Genomic DNA, 22,783 nt, shown 5'->3' with positions numbered 1-22,783 from the left:
AACTGTTTGGGGTCCTTTACCTTTACTATGCCTGCTCTGCTATCTTGCAATTCTCTGTTCTAAGAACCCTCCCCCCTCTAAACAGTGGGATCTTCCTCCAGTGAACTACCTCATTGACCAACACTGGAAATGTTCATTCAGGCTTCATTAGACTTTCGTCACCAAAAAATCAGTGTCAGAGAAATTGATGAATCTCCTCCTTGATCTAGAATTGACACTGATTTTTTTTGTGTAAAACGAAACATATTTAGGACTTCTTACATATGCAAACTACCTGAAGAATTTTAAAGGGAAGCCAAAGGATTTTGAAAAGACTAGCAAAAATGGTTGTGGTGGGTAATTATATCCCTTATCACCCCACACTTCGCTATTTCATTAATAGTGCCCTTCTAAGCACAGAGCAGCAAGACTGGGATGGTTAGCTTGTAGGAAAGACCCAGTCTTAATTTTCTACATTGTTTCCTTATGAGCCTTCCCCAATATACCACTTTCTTGCTTAATACCTCTTGCCTCAAAGTCACCTACATTAATTTCAGTCTAGTTTGAGACACCTAGTCCTCTACTCCCAGTTAGCAGCAGTGACACGACCAACCAGAGGTCAGGTGAGCTCCACCATTCTGTTTGCTATAATAATAATAGTAGTAATAATAATAATAATAAATTATTTATACCCCGCCCATATGGCTGGGTTTCCCCAGCCACTCTGGGCGGCTTCCAACAGAATATTAAAATACAATAGTCTATTAAACATTAAAAGCTTCCCTAAACAGGGCTGCCTTCAGATGTCTTCTAAAAGTCTGGTAGTTGTTGTTCTCTTTGACATCTGCTGGGAGCGCGTTCCACAAGGAGGGCGCCACTACTGAGAAAGCCCTCTGCCGGGTTCCCTGTAACCACATTCTTGTAGGGAGGAAACTGCCAGAAGGCCCTGGTGCTGGATCTCAGTGTCCAGGTAGAACGATGGGGGTGGAGATGCTCCTTCAGGTATACTGGACCAAGGCTTTTTAGGGCTTTAAAGGTCAGCACCAACACTTTGAATTGTGCTCGGAAAATGGCTGAGCTTAAAAATCTGAGTAACCTAGGGCAATGATTCCAGAGTGACTGGAACACAGCATAGCTTTGCAACTGGAGTTAGCCTAATAAAAGGCCTAAGCTCTAAGTTTTGCGTGCAAGATGTTATATGGAATAAATGTTTTATATAGTCATTTGTCCACACTGCATTGGCAAACACTAATTGGAGACTAAAATATTCATGGGGCTGTCCAAATGGCTGCCTCTAGGTAAATTAAATATCTGTTAATTATGAAGCTGAGAGTTTGTGTATTTATCTGAAGAAAGTAGCGTGGTATGAAACAGAGTGCACACTTTTGTACATTACTACTAAAACCCTATTTCTAAAACCCCATGCATAATGCACTTTTACTGCTATGGAAGTATCTGCATAATTTACCCTTTTTTGCCAAGAGGTTGCATCAATGTTTCATCGTTATGTTGTGCAACTCTGCAATAACAATAATTGCTTGGCACATCCAACTTATTTAACTTACTTTTTTACCCCAAAATTGAATTATTTTCTGCAAGCCTATAAGTTCCTCATTCCCTGAAATGGGTGCCTCTAACCATTTTGTTAACCCAACATTTGCTCTCCCATTGACCCAACCACTAGGAATATAAATACCAGGAATGGAATATTTTGTACTTCTGGACCATTATTACAAGTCAAAACTGGACCAAGTCTAAAATGTTGGCTGTTATTGCAACCAACACTACCACTTAATACCTATCTGTGGTGTGATGAAATTCACCCCAGAAAGTTTCAGGAATTAAATGTCTGACATGGTGCCCAGTTTTGAGGAGGTCCAAGGAGTCTTATTAGATATTTCTCACCTTCACAATTTTGTGATTTATTTAGTTTTACATATATGGCCCACCAAGGAGCTCAAGATTGTCTACATTGTCCTATTTCTCCTCATTATATTCTTACACTGTGAGGTAGGTTAGGCTGAGAGACAGTAATTGGCTTAAGGTCACCCACTGAGCTTCATGGCTGATTGGAGATTTGAACTCTGGTTCCTAGCTCAACAATCTAGCCACTACATCACACTTGTTCTCAACTTCTGCCCTAAACTGAATGCAGCCCAAACTGAATGTTCCTCTAGGGCTTCAAGCTTCCTGCTTCTTCTACCTGGAGCTACAAAGACAGGTGAGTTGTGAGGCACCAGCAGACTACAATATGTAGCTCATGGACAGCATTTGGCTTAGTGTGTTCTAAGATGTGCAACTTGAGAGAGGAACTGAAAATTCTAACCATTGTGCCCTCATTTCTTATGTCTAAAAGCACCCATCTGATCACGTACAAGAGCACCTGCAACTTGTGACAGGCCAGTGGGAATTGTGTGGTGGTGCCGAGGATACAAACCAGGGCTTTCACCTTCCTTCCTTTCATGATATTGTGAGTGATGATATTAAATGAAATGTCACTTGTAGAAGCACACATTGAGAACTTTGATGCCACAATGTGCTCCCCATCCAACTATGAGTGGCTGGGTCAAGACAGCATTTCTCAAAATATTCTTTTAAAAATAGAGGTTCTGTTTTCACACTAAACAATTAAAAATAGCTAAAGGCAGAGGATGGGGGTAAACCCCAAGCAGAGTAATTTGCTCAGTAAACTTTTCTCCTCAGAACAAAGTATGTCCTTGTCTCTTGTGGACTCCAGTCAAGGTAAAGGTAAAGGGACCCCTGACCGTTAGGTCCAGTCGCAGACGACTCTGGGGTTGCGGCACTCATCCCACTTTATTGGCTGAGGGAGCTGGTGTAAAGCTTCCAGGTCATGTGGCCAGCATGACTAAGCCACTTTCTGGGGAACCAGAGCAGCATATGGAAACGCCGTTTACCTTCCCGCTGGGAAGCACTTTGGCGTGATTTCAAACTGCTAGGTTGGCAGGAGCTGGGACCGAGCAACGGGAACTCACCCTGTCATGGGGATTCGAACCGCCGACCTTCTGATTGGCAAACCCTAGGCTCTGTGGTTTAACCCACAGCGCCACCTGGGTCATGTTACAAAAACATTACAGTTCTCTTTATAACAGAGAGTCTCTCCCAAATGAAGCTTGTGCCATTGGTGGTCTCACGGCCACCTCTTAACAAAAGCCCAGAATAGGAACCAAAAATCCAGAAAAATGTCATGTTTAGCTAAGCCCCTTGTCCATCTACTGTAGATATGTCCAAATTTGGTATTTCAGAAAATGGCATATTGCCCTTGTGTGAAAACTTATAGACAAGGATATTACAGACTATATTTTTGAAGGGTTTTTTTTTTAAGCTTCTCTAGAACAGTTGGGAGAATTTCAGTCCTCCCATGGAGAATAATTACTGAAACGGCCACCCCAGTTTTGCCATATGTGGAATTTGGATACAACTGTGGATCTAGTTTTTACATTGTTTAGCATTATTTTAATAGTGTTGAAGGAAGCAATGGGCTTTGGTTCTGTTCTTTCCAGTCCTTCTCTCTTAGCCTGTTACTTACTTCATCCAGGGCACCAACTTGAATAAAATATTGGTGGGCTTAATTGATCACATGATGGGTGCATGCATACCATTTGAATGGCCACCAGCTTTGAAGGGGGCAGCTTCAGACATATTATGGGGGGAACCAAAGCCCCCTTTGGCCCCTAGGGCAGCACAATGAACTTGAAGAGGAGTTTAATTCAACTATAAGTGAATCAAAATGTGTCAGTAGAGAGTTTATCCATTGGGGAATTTTACCTACCTACCAAGACTATTTGAAGAAAAAAAGTTTGCCCTGCATTTCACTGTGACTGAAGAACCTGAATAATACTTTTTTTTGGGGGGGGGCATATTCACTTAGCCTTGGTTTTAAATCCATGAACCAAGGCTACATTTGTGATGGGGTTTTCACTACTGCAACATGCACAATTCTTTCAACGTGATTACTCTCTTTTCTGCCTGACACAGAGAATTTCTGTAGCAGCACCAGCCACAAATGGAACAGACCACACTGCTGCCTTGGGAATACTCCACTCTTTGCAGTAGAACTGAGTTATAGAGAATTGGGGGTTAAAGCATCACATAGAGGCTGTTTTGAGTAACCTCTGCATGATAAATGACAATGACTGCTTGAGCTGATCTCTTCATTCAGTTATTGTTCTTCACCACTGCTAATCACGACTAGCATTGGGCGGGGGGGGGACGGGACTCTAGTTCTTCAGAGTTGATGCAAGCCAGCATTGTTCTCTGCTGCTGCTGAGAATTCCTTGTTCAGGAAAATGGTGTTGCCGAAGTTCTCCCTTACCCATAATGCAGTTTTATTCAAAGCCATCTTTTGTATTTATCACACCCTGCAGCCACTTGTTATTGAAGTCCTGGCAGTCCTAATTTTATGTGAGAGATAGAATATCAACTTCTTTTAGCCCCAAAGAACAAATATATGAGTATCCTGCTGCAGCAAAAGATTATTTTGTTCTGTAGAATTTCCCCCCCAAGAAACAATTCAGTAAATCATCATATATCTTGGACACCTGGAGGAGTCTGACATTTTCCCCCCACAATGAAGAGGTTCCTGAAAGAGGGAGAGAGAAATGTAGAAGTGCTCTGCTTTGCTTCCCCTTTTCACTTCCAGTGTCATTCTTAAAGCACTTGTCCAAGTCAAGTTCAATTAAAACGAGTGACGCTTGTCCTGGAAGAGTACTTGGGAGATTAGACCTCCATCTGCCCAGATAGTTTAGTGGATGCTATGTCTTCCAGGCCAACTGTTTGACATAGGGCACATCCACCCATTTCATTATTTATGTCTACATCTCAGATACTTTCAGTGTACAGTCTTACCTCGGGTTACAGACACTTTGGGTTACACGTTTTCAGGTTACGGACGCACCAAAACCTGGAAGTACCAGAATGGGTTACTTCTGGGTTTCAGCACTCGTGCATGTGCAGAAACACTAAATCATGCTTTGCGCATGTGCAGAAGCACCAAATTGTGACCCGCGCATGCATAGACACAGCGCTGCGGGTTGTGAACGCTGTGGGTTGTGAATGTGCCTCCTGCATGGATCATGTTCACAACCCGAGCGTCCACTGTATCTCTAAAAATATGAAGTACTGTGTACATAAATATAATGTGAGAAAGATACGCTTGAAAAAATATGCAAATGTACTTGTCATGAAGCAGTGACTTTTGACGCCTATCTTGAACACATGGCTTGATGTTCTGTGCCACTAGTCTGTTACGTTGTATATATGAACTCTAATAGATTTAGTTCTACTTTTTGAATGATATCATTATTCTTATTATATATGCTCTAACAGTTATTAGCCTACGTGTTGTGTCTATATTTCTGAGAATGAAGCAGTGATTGACTACAGCTTCCTGCCACTCAGCGGCAGACTCCATTTGCATTTGTGTAATATGTGAAATGGATGTAAGCAAGCTAACTGGATCACAACTAAATGCAGACTTTCACGGGGCCCTGGGCAAGAAGCCACCAGTGATCCTGCTGTTTTCCTTTCCAGTTTGCTTCCTTGTAACTTCCTACAGATATATTCAGATAGAGATATGCATGTTTGTGCAGTTAAAACTGCATTTGTCCCGCACTTGCTCAAAACAACCCCAAATGCGGCCGGTCTCCAAACTTCCCTTCATGCGTTAGGTTGCAGAACAGGTAGTCATCTTGAAACATCAGAATCATATTGAGAGTACTGGATTAAGTACGATACTAGGGTTAGAAACAAATCCAACAATATCTCTGCCACTGGAAACCGTAATAAATTTGCCATCTTCTTCTTGTAGTGTTGGCTTGCACCTCTATCTAGGAATGAAGGAATGAGAGCTGGTTATATTAAGGCCGATGAAGGGCCGCAACTCCACCAAGCATTAAAGCAAGGGTGGGAAACCTTTGGTCTATGGGCCAGACGTGCTCCACCAATAATTCAAATTTCCCCAAACTATGCCCATATGACATCAGGTGTGTCACAGATGGACACACAGCTGCCAATGCGGAATCAGAAACCTTCAAGTGTGCTCTCAATTGCATACTGGTTTCAACTCCACTGCCCATCAGCTGAGCCAAAATGGTTCCATACCCTTGCATTAAAGGGATTTGCACCTAGATGGGCTGTTATCCGATTTATCTCCTACCTTTTCTTCTGTTTAATGCTCCCAGTGTGCTGTGAGGGAATGGAGCCCTCTAAGCAGGTGAATCTCCTTCCTCCACTAGGAATCCCAGAGGAGTCAAAGACACCTTCTTGTGGCTCTTCAATTGTTGGACATTGTTGCATATCCAACAATGTGTCAGGGGAGACCTGGCCTTGTCCTTGCCCCCTGGGATGATATGATTTAGATGGGTGAGTTAGCAGGCCCTCAAGGGATTCTATTCAGTGATCTGTGACATTTCTGAGTATATCATGCTGAGCTTGGGAGGCAAATGCCATCCAATTCATTGAAGACAAAAGCTTTATTCAGGTGTTTGCCTGAAAATGCGTTGTAGAGCTGCAGATGCTAGCCCTGTTGAACGCAGCCTTAGACTGTTATACCTTTGAGGGCAGGTTGAAGAGGGAATGCATTTTGCATCCAGCTGACTGCACCCAGTATCCACCCTGCAATTAGGAACCACAGCTGCGCAGCTCAGGCTTCTATGTGCATTCAACTTCAGACCTTCCAAGTCAATGCACAAAGGTTAAGGGTGGCTCCAGCATGGACAGGGCATTGGGGCATGTCTAACATGCACAGCCCTGCTCTTCGCTTCATGCATTTTCAGACCAATGCCCGGACGCAGGTGAGCTGAATGCGTCAAAGTCAGAAGCACTGAAAACTGACAGCATTTCTGTCTGGAGCTATGATTTGTCCTCCCCTAGTCAGTGGATGCTCACAGGGGACCATTTCCAAAGTGAAATTGATCAGATTATGTCTGACTGATGTGAGACAGCTGATGATTGTTTCTAACGACTTGTGGGGAAGTGGGGCAAAGGGACGAGCAACATATAATGTGTGTCTGTGTTATAATATTACCACAATCACATAGTGAGCCAGTATATTGTATGTGGTTAACTTACCCGCTTTAATTATGTTACGATGCTAGGTCATTTCCAAAGCCGAAACAAACACTTTTATTTCTTCAGAATGCTTTTCAGTTCCTAAGTAGCATTTCTGAAGGAAAGGATAGATCAGCAGGGTTCCAATTTGACATCCTGGAAAATGTTCTTTGATTTCTTGTTTCTCTCCTCCTAATTGAATTTCTGTTCAGAGCAGGCGTGATATCATCCCAGCTGTTCAGATTATTACACTGACTGACCAAACAGAATTTAGACTGCAGTATGTGTCTTCCTTTGGTACTATGAGTACAATGAACTCATGGTACTTTGCCACAAATCATTAAAACAATAAACATCAGGCTGCAAACTAATAAACCAAAAAGACCAATGGCAGCAATGCCAGAATAGTCACTTACCTAGGAGCAAGCCTGACTGAATTCAATAGTATTTACTCGTGTGTAAACATGATGAGGATTGTAACCTTAAAATGGTAATATTGATGCTGTCAGCATTGGTGATTTGCAAAATATTATTTGGAAATCAGTTAAAGACAGGTATGAGATGGTGATAGATGCACTGTCTCATAACTTTAAGCACTTTTTGGAGTGCAGAATCTATTGGTAGTATATCTCTAATGCATTACAGTTTTCAACCTTAGAATATTTTATAAACATTAATCTTTTTCTTTTAGACACGGGGGAATTAAGGCAGAGGAGAAAGTGACTTGAAATGCAAAAATATCAAAATGAAAGATTCATGGAAGCGAGTTCATTGGAGACATTTGAGATTCATTTAGTAAATCATCCATCAGCGCAGACTGTTTAAAGCATTGTCTAGGAATGCCTTTCTAAAACGAGCTTTCAGCTTTAATCTTTAAACACCTGAAGCATTTGGGGAATTAACATTATCTTTGCACGTGCCACTGAGACATTGCAAAACAGTTAAAAATGGAATTCTGGAGCTGTATCTACTATGTTTGCTGAAAACAAGGCAAATCATTGTGCAAGCTCAGGCTTCATAAACAAGGTTCAGCCGTGAAAGCGATGCCTACCCTTCTTCCATATTGATGCCAGCCGGGGACAGTGACTGTTTATGAGTTCAGGGTTTGCTTGTATTAAGAACTGCAATGGACTGAGGTATTGCTATGTGTTATCTAACCCCCCAATTCTATCAAATTCTAAAATGACCAGCTCATAATTTTGTTATGGAACCAAGTATTGTGGTTTTCTTCAGAGATGACTGGATGAAGTTCAATAGCCTTAGCAATTCAAAAGGTTACAAGAGCTTATTATTGGAATCATATATGTATAAATGTGGTGAGCTTTTAACTCTGTTGGGAAGCACAGGATTCTTCCATGGCTCTTCTTGAAAGGGCCTTATCACCAGTGGCCCCTTGGTTAAGGAATGTTCTCTTCATAGAAGCCTGGCATCAAGTTTCATGTCTCTTCAGTGTTAGGGAATTCCTCTCCCACTTTCTTCCCAAAGGCTTTTAAACTTTAAACCATGCTGTGGTATTTAGCTTTGCAGCAGAGGATATTATTGATTCTAATTGATCATTTCTGCAAAGTTTTAATCTTTTGATCTCTGTTCTAAAGTGTTTCAGTCTTATTTGCCGCTTCTTAAGTTGTCCTATCAGAACTGTGTTTTTTAAACAAATTGCTTCTGCCTTGCATGTCACACAGAGATCTCTCGTTTTATGGGGTGGAGTTGATAAAATTGAACAAATAAATATATATGAAGAAGGAAATGTTCAAACTTCAGATAGCACAGTATTTTTTCTTGCATCTCAAATGCTGCTTTAATTTTCAAGAGTTTGGTCAAAGTGATTGGGCATGGTTTGGATGAGGTAATATGAAAAACATTTTCTAGATCATTATAAAGCTTAAAAACTATCACTATCCATTACTAAGACTGTAAGAATAACTCCATTTTTCTTGAATTCTAGATGGCACAATAGTCTATTTAATTTTCAAAATTCAGCCCATCTTCAGGAAACATATTATTATAATTTAACATATCTGTGCTAATACTGAATAGCACAAAACACCCACAAACTAATCCAACTCCTGCGAGAAGTGAATGCAAATCTCCCATGGAGCTTTGAGGGAGCTTGAACTCAAGCCCTTTGATATGTGTATATCCAATGTTTTCAGACCGAAGGTTGGGTGAACCAGTGTTGTAGAGAGGCCCTTTTGAGGAGAGGGGAAGCGCCTGTGTTCTGTTGTCATCACGGCTGGAAACGTCAGGTAAGATAGCACCAGCACCCCCTTTATCCATCGAGAAGAGGTTTCCTTCCTTAAAAATTAAACCTGTGGGCTTGTGAAGTATAGTCGAGAATTAGCTTATGGTCCCTAGGAAGAAAGGCCTTCATGGTGGCATGGTTGCTGCATCACAATCCTGGATTTGCATAAAGGCAGCAAGCAAAAGTGAAGTCAGGTTGCACAAGAGTAGTGAGCATGGCATGACAGTCATTAGGGAGAAACACTGAAAGACTGGAGGGGACAGGGAAAACTGGCAGTTTTAAACAATGGTAAGAGATTTGAGTAAAGTACTGTGGAATATCTGAGAGCTCTCATGAGGCAGCTGAGGAATGGAAGAGGGAGTAGTTTGAGTACAGTGAGAAGGGATAGAGATGAAGGTTTTTGTACTTTTAAAGTTATTGTTGATACCATACTGTTTTTGTTGACCCTCTTTTCCATTTACAGAACTAGTTTACTGCTTTTCTTTAAAATAAATATTCAAAAACATTTAACCTACTGATGCCTCAATTAATGTAATTTTATTGGTATCTATTTTTATTTTTAAAATTTACTAGTAGCTGCTGCATTTCCCACCCTAGGCTTATACTCGAGAATAAGTTTTCCCAGTTTTTTGTGGTAAAATTGGGTGCCTCAGCTTATATTTAGGTCGGCTTATACTCGAGTATATATGGTAGTTATCATTGGCTTATTACCCACCAGCCTCCCTTTCTTATTCTCTTTTTCAGGGTTATTTCTCCCTATCTCCCTTTCTCAGGCTTCACACCTGAAAACCATTTCAGTTTTCACATCAGGGAGGATTTTATTTTAAAGCATTGAAATGTAAAGTCCATCCTCTTAGGAATACTGTCCAGCTTGATTCTTATCTTTTATCTCACTTTGAGTTCTACATAGGGATGAGTGAACCTGTCAATTTTGGTTTCCCATTCTGCCCTCCCTACAATCTTACATTCAGTTCCCCATATCAGTTTGCAATCTGTTTCATTTTTTATAAAGTCCTCATGAAAACACGCCAGCATTTTTGTGTGAATTTTTCCTGATACACACAATTTTGTACAATATGGAACTTTATTGTGAATCAGTGTTCCCTAATATAATGCATTCACGTTGTTTTCACTAATACATGCATTTTGCATTGCAAAATTCAGAGAAGTGTGAATTTCAATGTCTGGATATGTATCATTTCACACATTGTTTTAGAAAGTGTGTATTAGATAATATTTGCCTGAATATTTACTGAATTGATTCCACCACCCATCTCTGGTTCTATACCTTCTTTTCCATTTCTGGGAAGTTGCAGTCATCAACGAAATATGCAGTTTCATGGGACTCCACTATTTGAGGCTTCTGACCAAGAGTTGCGTGATGCCCCCCCCCCAATTGTCCCTATCAAACTTCCCAACTCAAAGAGAGGGCACGTATTTTCAAGCACAGTTTCTCTCTCTTATGTAATAATAATAATAATAATAATAATAATAATAATAATAATAATAATTAATTTATTTATACCCCACCCATCTGGCTGGGTTTCTCCAGCCACTCTGGGCCGCTTCCAACAGAATATTAAAATACAATAACCTATTAAACATTAAAAGCTTCCCTAAACAGGGGCTGCCTTCAGATGTCTTCTAAAAGTCTGTTAAACTGGTATGGAACATTTTCCACAGGTAAATTGCTTTCAAATAAAATTTTCCCTATGCAACAATCGAGAAGGTACCAGCCCAAGAGAAGGATGTGTCACCTCAGCTAAGGAAGAGTGAAATTAACCCTGAGGGAAATATCAGGTGATGGGAAATAATTCGTTGAGAATTAAATCAGTAGACAAATCTTGCCCTCAGATAAGCTTAAGCTTAACATTTGGGAGACCAATATGTGAATATTTTGCATATGTCAAAAGCTCACAGAACAGAAAGACTGAAGATGGAAGGGGTGAGTTGGGAGCAGGGGGAACTGTACAAGTTTAATTACCATGGCTTTCTCCTGACAGATACAAATGAAGCATAAGTGGAAACAGAGAATGCAATCCAGAGTGGAGAAAGGGCATTGCACAGATACACACAGTTTTTAAGGCAGTTTCCAGGAGTGCAAAACATAAGATTTATGAAAGTGTGTTTTGCCCATTTGTCACATAAATGTGAAGCAATGGGTACAGCTTTGGAACAGAGAGAATAAACAAGGGTCTTTCAAAATAAAGGTTCTGCAATGGTATCAGGACTAGTCCCAGGTCTGCTCAGTTTATGTGCAGCACCACAGCAACACTATACATGTCTACTCAGAAGGAAGTCTCAGAGGTCAGAGGTGAATACAATCCTAGCCACCTTCATTTGATGGCCTCTTACAAGAATGGAGATACACATCGACTGTTCCTGTAAAGGAACATATCAAATTCTCCCTACTCCCCCCTCCCAGGTTGGACACAATATGAAATCAGGAAAAATATATGCAGTTGGAAAGCTGATAATGTGCAATTTGAAAATCAAAGAGGGAGTAGACGAAGAACACAGACAACGCCAGGGACAGCCTGCACACAAATCATATGAGAACAGAATACACGAAGTTATCATATTTCAAACAAACTGCGCAAACCATATTAAAACACCTTATTCTACATTATTATGCCTGTATATTCTGGAAAACTAAATAAAGGGAAAAACAAAACACCTTCTTCAGCAGCTCTTGCCGGCTTTCCAGCGAGCCAGAAGACGGGAAGTTGCTTCCCTTCTCACCAAAAAGCCAGCAAGAGCGGCCCCTCCTGCCTGCATTCGCTCCATAAGGCGCACACACATTTCCCTTTACCTTTGGGGGGGGGGAGTGCGTCCTATGGAGCAAAAAATATGGTAACCATGGCATGGTTCCCTATATTTCTAAATCTTAAGGGATAGCAAAAGAAACAGACTGCGAAAAGAATAAGAGATCCTACTTACACGTAAGATGAAAAAAATTTCACTCAATTCACGCAAACAAACTCTTTTCTTTGAACTATCCTCAAATAGTTGCTCTGCCCAAAGTTTTCAGCCAAGTCACTCAGCAGGGGGATGTGTCACAATGGAGGACATGACACCATTATTTTAGCTACCTTGCATAACAATGGGCATTGTTCCCCTTAAAATTCATTTTTCAAATGTATCTTTCAGTGGGTTAAGTAGTTTTATTCAATTTATTTAGAAAAGATCTAGAGCTGGCTTCATTCATTTCTGGAAAGGGCAGGAAACACCTTGGAAACACACACACTTTTCAACATGGCGGAGTCACCAAGGGAAAACACTTTTAGTCTAGAGAGTCTTAATCTAAGGTTCTCAATGAATCAATTACATTTTTAAAGTGTTCTGAGCTTGCTTTAGGGGCTAATATTAATTTATTACAGTTAAATCTCATTTTTTTTTCTCCCGAGGAGCTCAATGTGGCATAACATGATTCTCCCCCTCCTCAGTTAACCCCGACAACAACCCCTTGAGGTAGATTAGGCTAAGAGACAGTGACTGGCCCAAGGTCACACAATAAAACTTCATGGCTGAGTGGGGGTTGGACAATCTTAACACCACAATGGGTCTCAACAGGGGACAGAAAACTACCAAATAACTACATCCTCCTCTCCAGAGCATTGTTTGTGCTCTTAACTGGGACTGGAAACACAACACAACACAGATAATGTAGGCGAATGGAGCAGGTTTTTTGTTTGTTTTGCTTTTAAGCAGATTTTCCAACTACACAAATTCCTCATAAGACACACACACACACACACACACACACACACACACACACGAACGATGTCTTATGGACACAAAGTGAGCTTTGCCCATTGCTTACACCCTGTGTCAATGGTGGTTTCTCCATAGGAGTCAGCAGTTCTTATGTACTATATACAGAGTTGGCTCATTTATGAAGGCACCTAGGCCCATAGGAGTTGGCTGCTTTGCCTAGAACAAATGTGAGCTCTCCATCTCTCTTCCTTCCCTCCTACCCTCTTCCAACTTCAATAAAATATTTGGGGGGAGCCAGGTACAGGTAAGCCCCATCTCACAGACCGCAATGGATCTCAAGACAAAGTGCATGCACACTGGTATATGAATGGCAATGCCCATCAGCATGGGGGGAGGATGACTCCCTCAAATATTTACCGTAATGGGGTGTGTGTGTGAAGGCACCTAGGCCTATAGGAGTTGGCTGCTTTGCCTAGGACAAATGTGAGCTCCCCCCCCCTTCCTTCATCGCTGTATTGGAGATACCATACATTACTGACAGTTCCTTCATCACTGTATTTTCCTGCAGAACCCCCCCCCCCCGTTCTGATAAGGATGATAAAGCAGAAAAGACTAGCATATAAGATTCCTTTTAAACTAGAGGTAGTAAAATATGCTAATGAGCATGGAAACAGAGAAGCAGAGAGACATTTGGGGCCACCTCCAACAGAAAAAATGATAAGAGAGTGGAGGAAACAGGAGGATCAGCTGCAAAAAGCAGATAAAAGTAAGCACACTTTTTGTGGAAATGCTGCAAAGTAGCCACAGTTGGACGTGGCCATGAAAGAATGGATCACAAATCACCGGAATAATGGCTTCACAGTCTCTACAAAAATGATAATATATGAAGCCAAACATTGCTTTAGAGAAAGACATTCATGATTTTACTGGATCACCATCATGGTGCTACAGATTTATGAAGCGATGTGGCCTTGCTATGCGCACCAAAACTAGAATTGCACAAAAAATGCCTGAAGAATATGAATCTAAGATTCTGTCTTTTCATAAATGTGTAATTGATGCTAGGAAGAGAAATGGATTTGAAATTGGCCAGACTGGGAATATGGATGAAGTCCCACTAACCTTTGAAGTACCACTAGCCATCTAATAGGACTGTTGATCTGAAAGGTGCCAAAACTATCGCTGTGAAAACCTCTGGACATGAGAAAACCCATTACACGGTTGTGTTGTCTTGCTGTGCAGACGGCACCAAATTGCCACCCATGTTAATTTTCAAAAGGAAAACATTTCCAAAAAAAGTGATTCCACGAGGAATTGTTGTACATGTTCATGAGAAAGGATGGATGGACAAAAATGGAATGAGAGTATGGGTTGAAAAAGTGTGGTCCAAACGTCCTGGAGGGCTTTTGAAAAAACCTGCCTTATTAGTACTGGACCAGTTTAGAGCACATATTAGCGAAACTACAAAAAAGTGCTTTAAAGAAGTGAAGACTCATCTAGCTGTAATTCCTGGAGGTCTTACCAGCCAGTTGCAACCTCTTGACGTTTCCATCAACAAGCCATTTAAAGTCTTTATGCAAGAAGAATGGAACACATGGATGGCTGCTGGTAATCATGATCTGACACCTACTGGACGAATGAATAGGCCCACTATCACTCAAGTTTGTGAATGGGTGAAAACATCATGGCACTCGGTGAAGGAGGAAATCGTAGTACAGTCATTCAAAAAATGTGGCATTAGCAATGCTTTGGATGCAAACAAAGGTGACATTTTATATGAAGATAGCGAAGAAAGTGATGTCAGTGATTGTGAGCAACTGAAATTCATAAATTCTGACTCTGGCACTGATGAGTTCTTGGGGTTCACAGAAGACTAGAAGAGTACTCAAACCTAAAATTCCCTCTTCATTTGTTAATGACAGTGATGATGGTCCTTAATGCCACTGTTGACTGCTGTTCACTTTACATGGTTGTAATATGATTCTGATATACCGGTTGTTTATTAAATAGTTTAGTGCAACATTTGATTCAGAATATTTTTTGTTTTGTTTTCCTCCTCTAAAAACTAGGTGTGTCTTTTGGTCGAGTGCGCCTTATAGAGCGAAAAATACGGTAGATTAATTTTTAAAGATAGTCTTAATGGCCACCTTAGATGCTTTGAGGGAAATGGCTTGCCTTCTCCCTTGTGGGCATCATTGCAAGAAGGGCATCTCCCAGTTTTGGAGGGTCCTTTGAGAAGATGCCCTCCTCTGAGGGTTCAGCTGCTTCCTGCACTCTCCATGAGAGGTTTCTGAAAGCAAGTTCAGCTGCCAGGCGTCCCAAATTCAGCACAGAGATAAGAGTATCAAGGAAGTATCTAGAACCCTTTACCTATGTATTTTCTCTCTTCTTCCCTAGGTTTCATGGTCTTCATAGGCTGTGTGAGCTTCTGGCCTCCTGCTGTCATGCCCCCAAAATCCATCCCCTGATCTGTGAGAAGGAGGAGGAAGAGATATTGGAAGATTGATGGGATGACAAAGTTTATGTTATGAAAGATCAGAAGGAAGAGTTAGAACAATTTATGTGAGACCATGCGACCAGGGGATGGATGCTGCCGAAGCCAATATGGATGGTGAGTGTTGATCTTTGTTCATGAGGAACAGGGAGGCCAGAGAAAATCTGGATCACTGGGGTGGGGTGGGGAGGCAGCTTCTTGATTCAAGAAGCCTTCGGGGACATCCCGTTTGAAGAAGAGAGAGAACCATTTCTCTTTATTTCTGTGCTTTTTGATTATGGTGTAGTGCCCACTTCAGTCTCTCAGGTTTGCAGGTGTGCCCATGAGTTGAAAGGGTTGGCAACCCAAATCAGACAGCTGGACTAGGACTGGAGGACCAGAGTTCAAAGCCCCCCTCACCCATATCCATGAGATATCAATGTAATAATAAATGAAAAAATTAAGAAGCTTTTATTTTCTCTTCCAGGCAGTGACAGCAGTGAGGCCAGCAGCTCCAGCACAGCCCTCTCTCTCTCCCCCCCACCCCACCTAGTTTCCCCTTTCTCACAAACCCAAATACATAAATAAATAAAGTGAGCGGTCATCAGGTTCCTGTACTTGAAAAGGTGCACACCATGGGAGATGTTCAATGAGATGAAAGGGACTTGTGGGGAGGGTGCCCCATCGTATGACGTAGTCAAGCACTGGCATCATCAGTTCAAGTGTGGTCGGACTTTGGTGGAACTGCTCCCATTCCTGGGTGACCATAGTCTGCCATTGATGAAGACACCATCTGGCAAGTGGAGGCCACCATTTTGGAGGATCGCTACATAACCATTCACCAACTAGCTCCAGATGTCAAGATCAGTGTGGGGTCTGTAGAAAAAATGATCCATGACCATTTGCACATGGGAAAGGTGTCTGCACCATGGGTTCCCCGGCTGCTGCTGCCTTTCCAGAAGCAGGAAAGAGTCACATGCTCACAGGCTCTTTTGGCCATGTGTCACAAAAACCATGATGACTTATTCCCCAGACTAATTACTCAGGACAAAACATGGGTCCCATCATTATGACCCAGAGACTAAATCCCAGTACAAACAATGGAAGCACTCTGCCTCACCACCTCCAAAGCAGGCACATGTCCAACCATCAGCAGGCAAGGTCATGATCACAGTCTTTTGGGACCAACGCAGAGTATTGATGATGGATTTCCTGGCAAAGGGTACTACAATTACCAGGACATACTATGCTTCACTGCTGTAGAAATTGCGGAAGTCATCAAAATCAAGAGGCATGGTATGCTGACCAAAGGTGTCCGCTTCCTGCAGGATAACGCCCTGGTTCACAACTCACATGTTGCTGAGACGGAGGCATGGTCCTGTGGCCATGAAATCCTTCCTCACCCCCCTTATTCTCCTGATCTCGCACCATTGGACGTCCACCTCTTTCCAACCATGAAGTTATTTTTGAAGGGCAAGCTTTTTCCAGACGATGAAATGCTGATTTCTGAGGTCAAGTCATGGCTTGTGATGCAACCTGCTGACTTCTACAGAGAAGGTCTCCACAGTAGCATAAAGCGATGGGAGAAGGGTTTGACTCTTGCTGGTAGCTATGTAGAGAAGGACTAATAACTGTGCTTAGTTTCGTTTGTCTCAGTCCATGAGAAGTATGTCAGGGGAAATCTCTAATGAATGCCCCTCATATATATATTCTAATTCAGTTCCTTTGCAAACATGGTAGTATGTGATCGTGCTTTTAACCTAGGGATGCTTTTTTCCAATAGTTGTGAGCATGGGTAGAAATCCCGGGTCTCGCTGCAGGAGTCTGCAGTTTGGCTCCTTCCCTTCTTGCTCATAGATGTGCATGTGTGAAGAAGACAAGGCAAAGACTGGTGAGGGAGAAATTCCATTCAGTTTGTGCATTCTAAAGGGAACCTATAAGCACATTCTAGAATCATATTGTGATAGGTCACTCCAATGTCTGTTGAGGGATGCGAAGTTCTAGGGGTCTTGGCACTTAACCAGGCTTTGTGCTTCCTTGGAATGAGGCACAACAGTGTCTTTTTTATGTACTCCCCCCCCCCCACATATATACAGCTTGGCTCTTGGATGGAAGGGGAGCAGCATTACATCTCCCTACAGCAAACCAGCACTGGACTCCAAGACATCTCCATGCCTTTTTCCCAGCCTGCCAAGGTGGTTCTGACCTTCAGCCCCCATATGGAGGTCTTCTAATTTCCACTTCCTTGTTCCCATAACACCTTGCCCCAAAACCTCTGTGTTAAAGGATAACTTTTTCCAGTGTGACATCACACCTACGTTGCCCTGGCAACTTGCCTCTCAGTTACCCTTTTGTCTTGTGAAAGGTCTTTGTGATGGGCTAGTAGCAGGGCCATCATCTCGCTAGAGCGTGTGCCACCCACAGTGGTGTTGGGGAGTGTTGTGTGCCCACCAACCAGCTCCCCCCCCCCCCGTGCTGCAATTTAAAACAGACAGGCCGAGCAGGTAAGAGGCAGATAGCTTATTATGTTGTTAGCTGTTATGAAGATAATAAGCACACATGAAATAAAGCCAGCCAGGTACTACTAGTCCCCAAGCAAGTTCAGCCTCCAAAATCAGTATCAGTACCTCTAGCCAACCAGCTCCAAAATTTTAGAATTATAGCATTCTCTTGCAGGACAAATTATTCCGATTCCATCTTGGTTGTGGTCAGTGCTTCTCTGCAAGAAGGACATTGCAAGAAATCTGTTCTGAGAGGGGCAGTAGTTACACCTTTACTGAAGAAGCCTCCTCTCAATTTGGTGATTTTGGAAATTACAGACCAGTTTCCAATTCAACAGTTTTGGCTAAAATGGTTGAGCGAGCAATGATTCCATCTCTTTATGACTTAGGGTTGACTTAGGGTTCATCTGCTTGACCCACCACTTTCCCCAGGGGATAACCCACTGTTTACCTCTGGATCCCAGCAAAGTCAAGGGGGTTTTCTGTGGAATGTCATTTCTCCTGATTTAGAGCTGAATAAAAGGTTGGACCTGTACTTTTCCTTCTCTAGGTGACCTATGTGGTCTGACATGTACCTTCTTTCAACTGATATTATCCTTTAATATAGGGGTAGCCAGCATGGCTCTGCAGATGCTACTGAATTGTAACACTTCTAATCTCTGCCTGTTGGCCATGCTGGTGGGGTTGTAAGTCCAGCAATATCTAAAGGGCACCATAATGGCTGCCCCTGCGTGCACCAATAGCCTGCCTTTCCTTCATCATAGAACTCGAGCTTAGCATTCATGGGGTTCTTAGGCAAACTCTCATCAAACGGCAAATAATAATAATAATAATAATAATAATAATAATAATAATAATAAATTATTTTAAATCATTTTTATTGATTTTCCAATAAAAAACATCCAATTAATATATCCGATCATAATACTCCAATTAAAATAAAAACTAAAATAAAAAACCAAATTATAATTATTAATTTTTCGGAGCTCCCCACGGTCTGGATCTCTGAAGCATATCTCCACATCTCAGTCCTGCCTCTCCTCGTTGTTTCCATATTTCCCACATCTCAATTTTGACGCTCTATAATACAGTGGTACCTTGGTTTACATACACTTCAGCTTACAGACTCCGCTAACCCAAAATAGTACCTTGGGTTAAGAAATTTGCTTCAGGATGAGAACAGAAATCGTGCTCCGACGGCGTGGCAGCAGCAGGAGGCCCCATTAGCTAAAGTGGTGCTTCAGGTTAAGAACAGTTTCAGGTTACGAACGGACCTCCGGAACGAATTAAGTTCTTAACCCGAGGTACCACTGTAATAATATATTATTTATATCCCACACATCTGGCTGGGTTTATTTATTTATTTATATTTATTTGTATGTGCGCATATTAAATTACCGTGTTGGCACTTTGCAATAAATAAGTGGGCTTTGTGTTGCAGTTTGGGCACTCAGTCTCTAAAAGGTTTGCCACCACTGCCCTAGAGGCAGGAAATCTCATGCTTAGGGGTCAAATGCAGCCCTCCAGGCTGCTGTGCCCCATGGGACTCTCTCCAGGCCACACCTGCTCTTCTGAGATACTAGAAATGTGCACTGGTATATAGTACCTCCTGTATGTTAGTAGAGGCTTTGTGCAGGGCACATATGTAGCTGGGTGGTGAGACTTTCTTATAAGCTGGTACACTTTGCTACCTAGAAAGCCACACCTTGGTGGATAGGTTAGAACATTTTGGTAGCCTGCTGAGTGTCCTTTTCCATAACTTGAAAAATAATCAGAATACGTTAGGTGTTTTAAGCCATCTTTGTATTCCAGTGTCACTCCCAGGAAATGTATTGGCCAGAATTTGATTCTTAAGATCAAATGCACATGCATTTTTCATTTTCCTCTTAGGTCTGTTCTCATCTTTCCCAGCCCCCAACTAGGCAAAAAGTATGTTTCATCTATCAGCTGGTGTTGTGTTCAAATCTGTTTGCATCACATCACAGAGGGGAGCATGAGCAGATGTAAGCTTACAGAACGTAGTATAAGATCATACTGAGCAGAGATTAAAGGAACTGGCAGCTTTGGTTTCCATTAATGTAGAATGTGTCCAGTAAATTTAGGACTACGATTTATGGAGCCTGAAGGCTTTCAGATTTGCTGAAAGAAAAGGGGAAAATCAAAACTTCGATCATAGACAGTCATGGGCATTTCTAAGGCCTCTGTGGAATATCACCAATATTATAACTGTTGCTGAATTGATTTTTTTGCATATTTTTTAAAAAATGAAAATGCCAAAGCCCCTTGAAAACTCCACCTTAGCATTTGCTTGACTTTTCTTGCACCTGCTTGCAACTGAGTATGCTGCTGCTCAAGTACCATTTGCCAACACACCTCTCCCATTTCAATTCTTCCATCTCCTGAGCCAATTGCTAACCACACACAGTGATCGCACACAGCAAGGTCTGAGGAAACTCCTCCCCCTCACTGCATGCTCCTTGGGTATATGACCCTGACATGTGTACCGTGTCCCCATTGGCCAGTGTTCACCCCGATGAGCCTGACAGGCCCAAACAACACTCTGGTTCCAATATTAGTCAGATATTTTCCAAAATCCACTCACCTACATGAACCAAATGCCAGTTAGCCAAACTCTCAGAAAACACCATTCCAGTCATGAAGACAACATGGTGGCCTAGGGATTGATTTGGCTGGAGATCAGGCTATTTAAATTCACTCCACACCACACTTTCCCCTCTTCTCATTGAGACACACACCCTCCCACTTCTTTTTCCAGTGTGGTCTCTGCTAGTTGACTTCTTTGAGGGGACTGAGTAGGATTTTTTTTTTCAGGTGACACTAATTGGCCTATGTCACATATTTTTCACCTATTTCCCTACACCATTTTCCCCCAGTTACCAAAATACTCAACTGTTAATGCACTGAAAAAAAGGACCTGTTTTTCTTGTCACGAAAAGGCAGATGACACAAATCCAAAGTGTGTCTACTCAGAATTAAGTCTTACTGAATGTAATGAGGCTTACTCCCGGGTAAGACTGCAGCAGGACGATCCATGCATTCTTCTTTTTTGAAGCAAGCCTTGTCATTGCAAAGGAGGCAATGTGATTCGTTATCATTATGTCATTTTCAGTGCAAAGATATGAAGAGACAAAATGAGAAAATATGGCATCTTGTCAGAAATGAAAATCGTAAACACTTGTTTCAGGAGAGGGAGTGCTTCTCAGGGCAATTTCCCCCCCCTAAGCAAAATATAAATATGTGCTGAGAAGAGAAAGTACTGGAGCACAAAGAGCTGGAAAGTGTTACAATCATTATCCTACTTTTTATAAATTTATTTTAGGACTTTCTCCCTGACTGGGGAGCCTGACCGGGATTAGCCACAGTTTGCATTATGTATTTGTCTGTAAGGAAGACACTGGGGGGTGACAACAGGAATTCTAACAAAAACAGAAATTTTTCCTTTTTAGGGTAGTTAATTCTCCATGAACTATTGCTCATATATGCACACATGATGGACTGCAGAACTTCCTTTTTGTATGTAGAAACTTCAACATTGCTGAAGATGACTGGGAGTGGCCACCGAGACCATATAACACCGGTCCTGAAAGACCTACATTGGCTTCCATTACGTTTCTGAGCACAATTGGTGCTGACCTTTAAAGCCCTAAACAGCCTCGGCACAGTATACCTGAAGGAGCGTCTCCACTCCCATCATTCAGCTGAGACTTGCCATGGACAAATTCAATGATATTTGGAATCCATTCTTACAAATACTGTAATAGGGTAAGATCTGGTGAAGTACAATAACAACCTTGTAAAATATACAGTTTTGGATTCCCCCCCTTCCCCTTTTGTTTTCCCCTCTGCACGGGTTCTGTTTCTCTTTCTCTTTTTCTCTTTTTTTGTTTTCCGTCTCACCATGTTTGCTTCACATATAGTTATGTACTTTTTGAACTTCCAATAAAGATGTTACAAAAAAGAGAGAGCAAAGATTCATATCGTGACTTCACTGAACTAAGGAAAGCGCATCAAATCAATTGTTCTATGTTTCATGTTGTGACAGAACTTTGATTTTTACAGAAGCAGGCCTGCATCTCTTGTACGTACATGGTTAGCATATGACAAAAATCCAGTCACAAAGCTGCCCAAAGTCTTGGACTGTATGCCCTTCAACATCATGCACTTTTCTCCATTTGCTCAGTGCAAGCAGAGATAGTTGCATTGTGTTAAGTTTGGGGAGGTTGGTTGGAAACATAGGGTCAGAGCAAGACTTGGCGCAGATGTCCAGGGCCCTGGCCAGACCAGAAGATTGGTAGTCCCCAAATGCTGCCAAGGCTGGCTTACCACATTTTGAAGTAATTAAGGAAATACATATGGCCACCTGAAGGGGGTGAGGACTCCATAAGACCATTAAATAACTGCAGCTCTGAAGAAAGAGTTAATAGGATCAAAATTACATAATAATGGTGGTCATTCCTGCTGGCCAGCTCTGGTCATAACTTCTTTTCTTTCTTTTTCCTTAGAGTAATTGCTGGATGATTTGTGGGGAAAGTAGGAGAATATCTGCAGTTCCCTAAAAGGGTACATGACGTATTTTTCCCCACTCAGCTAATGATGATCTAATCAAGGTCACTATAGGCTTTTTCACAGCTTACACTGAACACAGGTACAGCTGCCTCTACACATGTGCATGTGTTTGTGTGAAAGCATGTACATCTGTTGATTTGCACAGCTTGACTATTGTGTGCAAAGATTGAAGGTCCATTGTATGTCACATATGAATAAGTGTAAGAAAATAAGAGC

This window comes from Podarcis vaucheri, assembly GCF_965113315.1.
Source record: "Podarcis vaucheri genome assembly, chromosome: 3".
In the NCBI taxonomy this organism is placed as follows: Eukaryota; Metazoa; Chordata; class Lepidosauria; order Squamata; family Lacertidae; genus Podarcis; species Podarcis vaucheri.
This window is presented reverse-complemented; position numbering follows the sequence as displayed.